Consider the following 9,839-nt stretch of genomic DNA (forward strand, 5'->3'; position numbering starts at 1 on the left):
AGAAGTCAAAGGCACAGTCCTATACACTTTTGAGGCAAAGGATCATACATGAAAATGACACAGACATTTTATGAAGTTCACAAAAGGTACCTAGCTCAGATCTGCACATTTGAAGGAAGCAGCAGGTCTCTGTGATCCCTTACAGAATTAGGAAAACAAAAGCTAATCTTCTAAAGGGTTGCTGACATCGGAAGAAAAAGAAAAAAGGACACTGATGTTTATGATCAAACAGGCTTTATCACCTTTCTGGAGGTCTGGTTAATGTATAATGCAGAAGCACATTGCACTATGGTTTGCAAATATTTTCCCATCTGTACTATGTAACATTACTTAGCAGTAAACAGGAATACAATAGCGATACAAAGAAAAGCAGGCATGATTTTCATATACATTATACTGAGCAAAAGCCAGGTGCAAAAAAAATAATTAGTCTACAGTTATATTTATGTGATGTTCTAGAATAAGCAAAAGTAATACCTAGTGAAATATATAGTGGAGGAGAGATGAAGGCTAGGGGGCAATTCTGACTAAAGAATAAACACAAAAGGTCTTTCTAGGCTGATGGAATTAATCTGCCTGTTTGTAGAATTGTGGCTGATACTGATATATGAATTTATCCAAATACACTGAATATTTTATCTACTCCATACAATCCTGAACATGCCCAATCTCATCAAAGACATTGAATTTTGAACTTAGAACTCATACATGTGACCATGTGTGAATTTTATCTAATAAAGGAACCATCAACAAGAACAAAGTGATGTGTATGAAAGTAATTACTACAAACATCTAGAGGGTGGTTTCTAATAAAATATTATTCTGGAGGGACAAATATGTGTCTGCTTAGTTACTAGTGTGTTACAGTTTGTAACTTTGATAGTAGTTAATAGCTGTTTTTTAATAATAAGTTAAATATATATATACATACACATTTTATATACTTTTTCTTTGAAGATAGCGAAGGACAGGGAAGCCTGACATGCTGCAGGCCATGGGGTTGCAAAGAGGCTATAAAAAGTTAGATAAGGTTAGAGAGGTAAAGAGACAGAGGAGGCTAAATCTAATATTGAAGGTAAGAGTGTTGACTTTCATTCTGCATGAGATGGAAGCCACAAGAGATATTTGAGCTGAGATCTGGCATCATGTGAAAAATTTTAAAAGACTGCATTGAAAAATTATGTGTGAATTGGAGAAGGGAGAATAGTCCAGATGAGAAATGAGAGTGAATTAGACTTGGTAAGTAATAGTGCAGGTCGTTAAGGGCAGTCAGATTTTGAATGTCACTTGAAGAAGGTGGCTCAGACAGTATAGAATCTGCCTGGAAGGTGGGAGACCCAGGCTCGATTCCTAGGTTGGGAAGATACCCGGGAGAAGGGAATGGCAACCCACTCAACTATTTTTGCCTGAAGAATCCCATGGACAGAGTAGCTTGGCAGGCTACAGTCCATGGGGTCGCAAAAGAATCAGTCATGACTGAGCAATGAACACACAAATAAACATTTGGATGTGAAAATACAGAAAACATTAGGATTTTAGAAATTTGGTTGGGCTGAATGTCTTATGTGTATGTGGGTGTGCTCAGTAACTCAGTTGTGTCCTACTTTTTGCAAACCCATGGACTGTAGCTTGCCAGGCTCCTATGTCCTTGGAATTCTCCAGGCAAGAATACTGGAATGGTTTGCCATTTCCTTCCTCAGGGGATCTTCCGGGGGAGGGAGTTAAAAGGGGTGGCCTTACAGATGTCTCCTGCCACCTTGCTGACACCCAAGCATTATGAGACTTTACACTGGGCTTCCAGGGAAGGGAGGACTGGAACTTGGCTCAACCAGAAACCAGACCAGACCAGAAGAGAATCAGAATTTGAGTTCTCTGTCAACTGAAGATGAAGGCTCTGACCTTCATCTCAGGCTGAGGCCTTTTGACCGGACTCCTGGGTCCAGGACCGGGGCATTAGAAAAATGGTAGGATAGGAAGGATTAAGAAGATGAAAGAGAGAGGAAAGGAAGAAAGACCAATAAAACCTCTTGTTCCTTACCCAATCGGGGCACTCTGGGGAGTCGTCTGCATTAGGAGGAGACCAAGGACAAAAGGATCCCAGTTGCATCCACTGGGCCTGGTCTACTGGCAGGCAAGCCCATTGCTGAATACCCCAAGTGGTTAGGATGTCAGTTGCAGCAAAGAAGAGTCCCCACCAGAGTCACCATTTGTTGTAGGAAGGGGAACCCCTTCTCCAGGGCCCGAAAGTAGGCTCTTATCTAACACTTGTAAATGAATTGTCTAAAGAGACACACAAACTGACAAAGCAGGAGACTTTATTGGGACGGGGATCCCGGGGGGAGAGTGGTATGATAAGGGAACCCAGGATAACTGCTATGGAATGCACTTTGTGTGTATGTTAGTCGCTTAGTCATGTCCGACTCTTCGGGACCCCATGGACTGTAGCCCATCAGGCTTTTCTGTCCATGGGATTCCCAGAAAGAACACTGGAGTGGGTTGCCATTTCCTTCTCCAGGGGACTTCCTGACCCAGAGATTGAACCCATATCTCCTGCATTACAGGCAGATTCTTTACCATCTGAGCCATAGGGAAGTCCTCCAGGGACTGAATAATTAAATGTATTATAGGAATGGTTAAAAATATAAATAGAGAAGAAAATGAGAAAGAATTTTTTTCTGTGAAAGAAATCAGAGAATAAGGCAGTAGTTGAGGAAGAAAGTGGGTTCATCAGAAGTTTATCCTGTTTTCTGTTTAAATTGGAATAGCTCACTCCCTGTTTGTACATCAGAAGTCTGATAATTCTTAGATAAAGCTTATCTCATGCTACAGAATTCTTCTATGTCCTGTATTTCTTTGTCTCACCAAAGGTTGGGGCAAATCTGATTCCACTGATTTAGTTAGGATGAAGACAGCATCTTTCTTGGGAAGCCTTTTGGGGAGGTTTCAATTTTCAGAGCAGCCTTGCCTAATAGAAGTTTCTCATATGGTCTAGGTACAGTCTGTCTCCACTAAGCAAACATAGATATGAACTCTAGTTTTGCCCCTTTATGCTGTTGAAGGCTTTCAATGAGATCAAATCAATGAAGTGAACTGTGGCATACCAATGAAAAAGTCTTTTTGCATATGTGGTAATGTACTTTGATACTATACTCTTTATCTTTTTGTATCAACTGTCAGGTTTTCCTTTCTGGTTACCGTAATTCTTGCATAAAACTTTTTCTAGTTTAAAGACTGTTCTATACATCTCTGTCTCTTTTGCTGTAGTTTGGACAGTTTATTTTAACCTGATAACAACTAACTTCAATTGCATGCAAAAGCTCTATGAATTTACTTGCCACAAACACACAGGGCGTGTGCTATTGGTGTCAGAATTTACATTTTCTTATTCTATATTTATAAAAAAATTTATGGTCATGAATTTTTAATACTTTTGTATTTAACTTTTATGTCGAGGCTAAAAGGTAATTTACATTCCACCATCCCAGGGTTACATTATTATTTGTCTTTACATTTAGCTTTACCAGTGAGACTTGTACTTTTTTATGTTTTTGTGTTGCTGCTTAGCATTTCTTTGCAACTTAAAGAGCTACCTGAACTTCTCTGAATTGATTATTTCAAATTCTTTGTCAGGCAGTTCATAGATATCCATTACTTTAGGGTCAGTTCCTGGAGTTGCATTTTGTTTCTTTGGTTGTATCATATTTCTCCAAGTCTTCATGATCCTTGTAACCTTGCATTTTTGAAGAAGCAGTCACCCTTTCCAGTCATTACAGACTAGCTTTGGCAGGGAAAGTTCTACACCAGTCACTTTGGCCAGAAACTCTGGACAGGCCAGTTGTCGGGGACCCTGGGTGGGCTGCCTGGTGAGGTCCACGGGCAGAGTCTGATGTCAGAATCCACCGATAGGCTTTCTCTTTCTTTCTGCCATGAAAGAACTTTTAGGCCAAAGGGATTTATCTCAGCGCTGCTCGTGGTTTGTTGAGAGGAGAGTGACAGGAGGGAAGTGAAGCTTTTCTATTTACCCTTTGAAATGAGTCTTTTCTCATTGCTGCACCAGGCTGATGAAACCTCTTGCCTGGATTCCGTGTACCTCAAAAAGAAACTTTCGTCTATGGGCAGTTGTTAAATTGGTGTTTCCATGGAACAGGAAGGCTGGGACATCCTCTTCTGCTATCTTTCTGATGCTGATCTCTTTTATCATTTGGTCTTTCATGCCTTGTTTAAGAAACCACTGACTAACCAAAATAATGAATATTTAATCTAAAAATTCACAGTTTTAGTTCCTATTTTCAAGTCCAGGATTTATTTTGAAACTTGTTTGTTTATGGTCATGTCTGACTCTTTGTGACTCCATGTACTATAGCCCATCAGGCTTCTCTGTCCATGGGATTTTCCAGGCAAGAATACTGGAGTGGGTTGCCATTCCCTTCTCCAGGGGATCTTCCAGACCCAGGAATCGAATCCCAGTCTCCTGTATTGCAGGCAGACTCTTTACCGTTTGAGCCATCCAGAAAGTCCCATGGTATACTATAGAAGTCCTAAAACTTTATATGTATGTATATCTTTTTCTCCAAGCATTATCTATGAAGACTGCCTTTCTCCCACTGATTTTTCTGGTCCCCTTTGTTAAAAATCAGTTGGCCATAACTTTAGGGTTTATTTCTGTTCTCTCAATTTTATTCCTTTATGTCAAATTCTGTTCTAATGCCTGAATAACACTGTACTATAGCTTTGCAGTAATCTTTGAAATTGAAAAGTGAAAGTCCTCTAAGTTTTTCTTTCCCAATATTGTTTTGGCTAATCTGTGTCCTTGAATCCATATGAATATTAATAGCAAAGATATTATAAATTGACAATTAATAATATAATTGACAATTAAAGTCAGTTTCTGCCCCAAACAGTCAGCTGAGATTTGGATAGAAATTATGTTGAAGCTATAGATCAACTTGAGAAGCATTGCTTTATTGACAACACTAAGCCTTCTGATACAAGATTGAGAGTTATCTTTCCATTTATGTATTAGAGATCTTTATTTTCTCAGAACATTTTTTTTTTGTTTATAGTTGACAATTCTTATACTCCTATTAATTTGCTAACAGAAAATACATGTTATAAAACAATGTTTGTTTCATGAGGAAAGTAGAAAACTAACACTATGAGTTACTTAAAAAGTTCTGGAGCTCAGTCTGAGAAATGGGATGAGCAGCTTTTATATCACTCTGGGAGCATACCCTCCTGAGGCACGCCATGCTCCTGCAGGACATGTGGGACACAGCACACACAGGGAGCCTGTGGCTCAGGTCCTGCTGGAAACCCAGGGAGCCTGCACGGTCCACCCAAAGTGCTCTGGTCATGATAATCAAAGAGGAAAACCTGAGGTCAGAAGGGAATTTGTTCCTAGAGGGGCCAGGAGGGCTATAGCCTTGCTGTCCCCCACCTCCCACCATTCTGGAGTGTAGAAGAGTCTCCCGGGCTGATGGTCCTGGTTGAGAAGATGGTGCCCAGTGGCCTTATGCTGGGTTTGTTACCCAGGTGTCTGTGCCATGGAAAAGCTGCAACCTTTTCCAACATGGCCTGCCGCTTCTCACTGGTGAGGCCGAAGTACCAGATGTGTGTGTGGTCTCAGCCTGTGAGGGCTGCTGGCTGAAATTTTTGTGCTTTACGTCCTGTCCGTACTGGAGGAAGTGGCCAGGGTTAGCACCTCAAGCAGCAGCTCTGAGCTACAAAAGAAGAGCAAGATGCCGTTCATGATGGCTTCCAGGTGGATCACAGAGGTCTGCAGCAGCAGGTAATAGGAGGCCACCATGGTGGACAGGAAGGTCAAGACCACATTAATACCATGAGGCGTCTTGCATTGGCAGAGACTTCTCTTTGTACCAAAAAGTAGTCGAATTACTTCAGTTCCAAGATACAGGAAGAGCATTATCGCATCCAGTACTAGATTGGCTGTTGGATATGGGAGCAGCAGATCTTTATACAGAAATGCAAAGAGTTCTAGCAGGAAATAGGTAGCATAATACTATCCATTCAGAAACAACAGGATTTCCAGGAGGGTAGAGGACAACCATTTACCTCCAAAATCTCACCTCGTGCTATCATCTTTAGATTTCATCTATTAATTTTTTCTGTGTATTTTATTCTCTGTGATACTCTTGTAAATAGATTTTTATAAGATTTATTTTTGGATTGTCTATTGCTAGTGTGGCTCAGATGGTAAAGAATCTGTCTGCAATGTGGGAGGCCTGGGTTCCATCCCTGGATTGGGAAGATCCCTTGGAAGAGGGCATGGCAACTCACTCCACCATTCTTGCCTGGAGAATCCCCATGGACAGAGGAGCCTGGTGGGCTACAGTCTACAGAGTCGCAAAGAGTTGGACACGACTGAGCAACTAAGCACAACACACATGTTGCTAGTGTAGAGAAATACAATTGAGTTTTACAATTTATTTAGTATTCTGCAAAATTGGCAAACTCATCTGTTACTTCTGATGGATATTTAGTGGATCCTTGGGAATTTCTACATAAAAATTATGTCATCTACTTGAGAGTCCCTTGGACTGCAAGGAGATCCAACCAGTCCATTCTAAAGGAGATCAATCCTGGGTGTTCATTGGAAGGACTGATGTTGAAGCTGAAACTCCAATACTTTGGCCACCTCATGTGATGAGTTGACTCACTGGAAAAGACTCTGATGCTGGGAGAGATTGGGGGTGGGAGGAGAAGGGGACGACAGAGAATGAGATGGCTGGATGGCATCACCGACTCGATGGAGGTGAGTATGAGTGAACTCTGGGAGTTGGTGATGGACAGGGAGGCCTGGCATGCTGTGATTCATGGGGTCTCAAAGAGTCGGACATGACTGAGCGACTGAACTGAACTGAACAGATAAAGACAGTTGTGCCTTTTATTTTCCAATATATGTATCTTTTATTTATTTTCCTTCTCTTAGTTGCCCTCACTAAAACTTTGAATACATTGTTGAATATACATGGTGATATTTGACATCATTATATTTTTCCTAAGTTTATGGTGAAGAAATCAGTTTTTCACCATGTAGGATGAGAATTTCTTAGGCTCTTTATGTTTACTCTGTATTAGGGGATGTAGTTGATACACTCCATAATTGCACATCTTGTGGAGATTGTATATATGCCTTCACTTACAATACCATCGATACACTAAGGAACCAACCATACTGACTATATCCAGAGATTTCCTTCTGTTCTTTTGTAATCTTTTTAAATGAACACAGCATAAGACCCATCCCTGTAACATATTATAAAGTGCACACTACAATGTTGCTAACTAACTAACTAACTATATATATAGCCTTATTCGTCTTGAATAAAAAACTTTATACTCATTGGAAACTGATTTTCAACTTGTCCTATCCCTTCAGCTCCCGATAACTACCTTTCATTGCACTCTCTTCTTTTATGACTTTAACTATTCTAAAACCTTGTATAAGTGGAATTATGCTGTATTTGTCCTTCAGTAATCAGATTATTTCAGATATCATAATGTCTATATGCTTATACACGTTGTCCTTATGGCAGGATTTACTTCTTTGTTATGCACAAATAATATTGCATCTTAAGCAAGACTTCAACACAGACTTGGGACTCTAAAAATCTTCAGAAGAAAAAGATAGGGAAAATCTTCTTTGACATTATTGTTAGCAATGATTTCTAGGATTTGACGTGAACATCACAGGCAATAAGACCAAAAATAGAAAAGTAGAACTTCATCAAACTCGAAAACTTCTAAAAAGCAAATGAAATAATCAACAAAATGAAAATGTATACATGCTTTTTGTTAGGGTGAAGTCCCCTTCTATTGCTCATTTCTCATCTATTTTCTGAAAGAGTTTGTGAAGGATTCACATTAATTCCTTTGAAATGTTTGGTAGAGTTCACCCGTGAAGCTAAATGAGCTTGAGCTTGAATTTTTAAATTACTAACTCAAGATCTTTAACCTTTATAGTCTTATTTAGATTTTCTATTCCTTCTTCATTGGAGAAGGAAATGGCAACCCACTCCAGTGTTCTTGCCTGGAGAATCCCAGGGACGGGGGAGCCTGGTGGGCTTCCGTCTGTGGGGTCACACAGAGTTGGACACGACTGAAGTGACTTAGCATTCCTTCTTCATGTCAGTTTTGGTAAATTTTATCTTTCTAGGAATTTGTCCATTCCATGAAAGTTATCTTTTTCTTCCTTCCAATGAATATTCCTTCCAATCAGTCCTGAATATTCATTGGAAGGACTGATGCTGAAGCTGAAACTCCAATACTTTGGTCACCTGATGCAAAGAACTGACTCATTGGAAAAGACCCTCATGCTGGGAAAGATTGAAGGCAGGAGGAGAAGGGGACGACAGAGGATGAAATTGTTAGATGGCATCACCAACTCAATGGACATGAGTTTGGGTAAACTCCGGGAGTTGGTGATGGACAGGGAGGCCTGGTGTGCTGCAGTCCATGGGATCGCAAAGAGCAGGACATGACTGGAAAACTGAACTGAACTGATTCCACTATTGTTTAGTTATTAGTTTGCACTGATTGTGATTTCTGTCATTTCATTCATCTAGAAATGATTGTTTCACATACTCCTCACACATTTTTTTTTTTTCTTTTGAGGGACATATATGAACCCTTGGTTAATTTAACACTGGGCAGTTAGAGTTTTTGATATTTACCTTAGTGCAGGCTGGCAAATGCTAGTGTTTGGGTAGTGACCTCCAAGTTTTGCCTCATGTAAGTGTTACATTCTTAAAAATGAATGCACTTTGCAGCAGATCAGGCATGTTTGTGACATGCGCTGAACCCCTATGGGGCTACCTAGAAGGGTCACTGTAATGAAATTTGAGCTCTCTCAAGAAATTACTATCAGTTCATTCATCCTGTAATTAATTTATTCAGTAAGTGTTTCTTTTGTAAACTTTGCACCCAGTATTGTAGTAAATAACAAAAATTAAATAGCGATAATGGCTTTCAAAAATTGTGCAAGGCACAAATAAATACTTTTCCTTATAAAAAAAGAATTTTTAAAGGCAAAAATAAAAAATAGGATGAGGGAAGTGAACAGGAAGCAGAGAAACATGTCTTATTTGGTAATAAGACAGAGAAAGAAGATGAAGAGGGAGAAATTGTGAAACCATGCTCCATAGGATTAATGGAAGCTGGCACTTAACAGAACTCACTGAACATGCCTTACAGTGTAGCAGATACGGGAATAGTTTCTTAGAAAACCCTTTACTTGTAACCTGCCTTTACTAGTTAAGCCTACTTTAGTTATTTTTTCCTCTTGTCTCTAACTATAAACACTCCCAGCTTCATGAACCATATGTAATTTATCATCAGACTTCTAACCATCCTCATTGATAATACTTAAATACTTATGATGAATGAATCACCATAGCAATGGGGGCTTAAGTTGTTTTCCAAAACTTTGGAGTCAGCTCCTATCCAATACCCACCTGGCTTCCCAGGTGACGCTAGCAGTAAAGAATCCACCTACCAATGCAGGAGACTGAAGAGACTCAAGGGTTCGATCCCTGGGTTGGGAAGATCCCCTGAAGGAGGGCATGGCAACCCACTCCAGTATTCTTGCCTGGAGAATCCCATGGATAGAGGAGCCTGGAAGGCTGCAGTCCATAGAGTCACACACAGTTGGAAATGACTGAAGTGACTTGGGCACGCCCTGCCCAATACACCTGCCCAAAACTAGTTGAGCCCACTGACCCGAAACATGGGCCTGCAGAGAAATGAATTACCTCACATTTTCCCAGCCTCCAATCACCTTTCCAAATGCCTGAGACCACTCCTCTTCTTTGTATCATAAA

At 40.2% G+C, this 9,839-nt stretch overlaps 1 pseudogene; it reads right to left on the bottom strand.

Annotated features, from left to right (window-relative positions):
- Positions 1–5,659: 5,659 nt before the first annotated feature.
- Positions 5,660–6,058, bottom strand: LOC148773854 (transmembrane protein 216 pseudogene; annotated as a pseudogene).
- Positions 6,059–9,839: the final 3,781 nt, after the last annotated feature.

Source organism: Moschus berezovskii, chromosome 25 (assembly GCF_049115385.1).
Source record: "Moschus berezovskii isolate FMDL1 chromosome 25, NW_MosBer_1.0, whole genome shotgun sequence".
In the NCBI taxonomy this organism is placed as follows: domain Eukaryota; kingdom Metazoa; phylum Chordata; class Mammalia; order Artiodactyla; family Moschidae; genus Moschus; species Moschus berezovskii.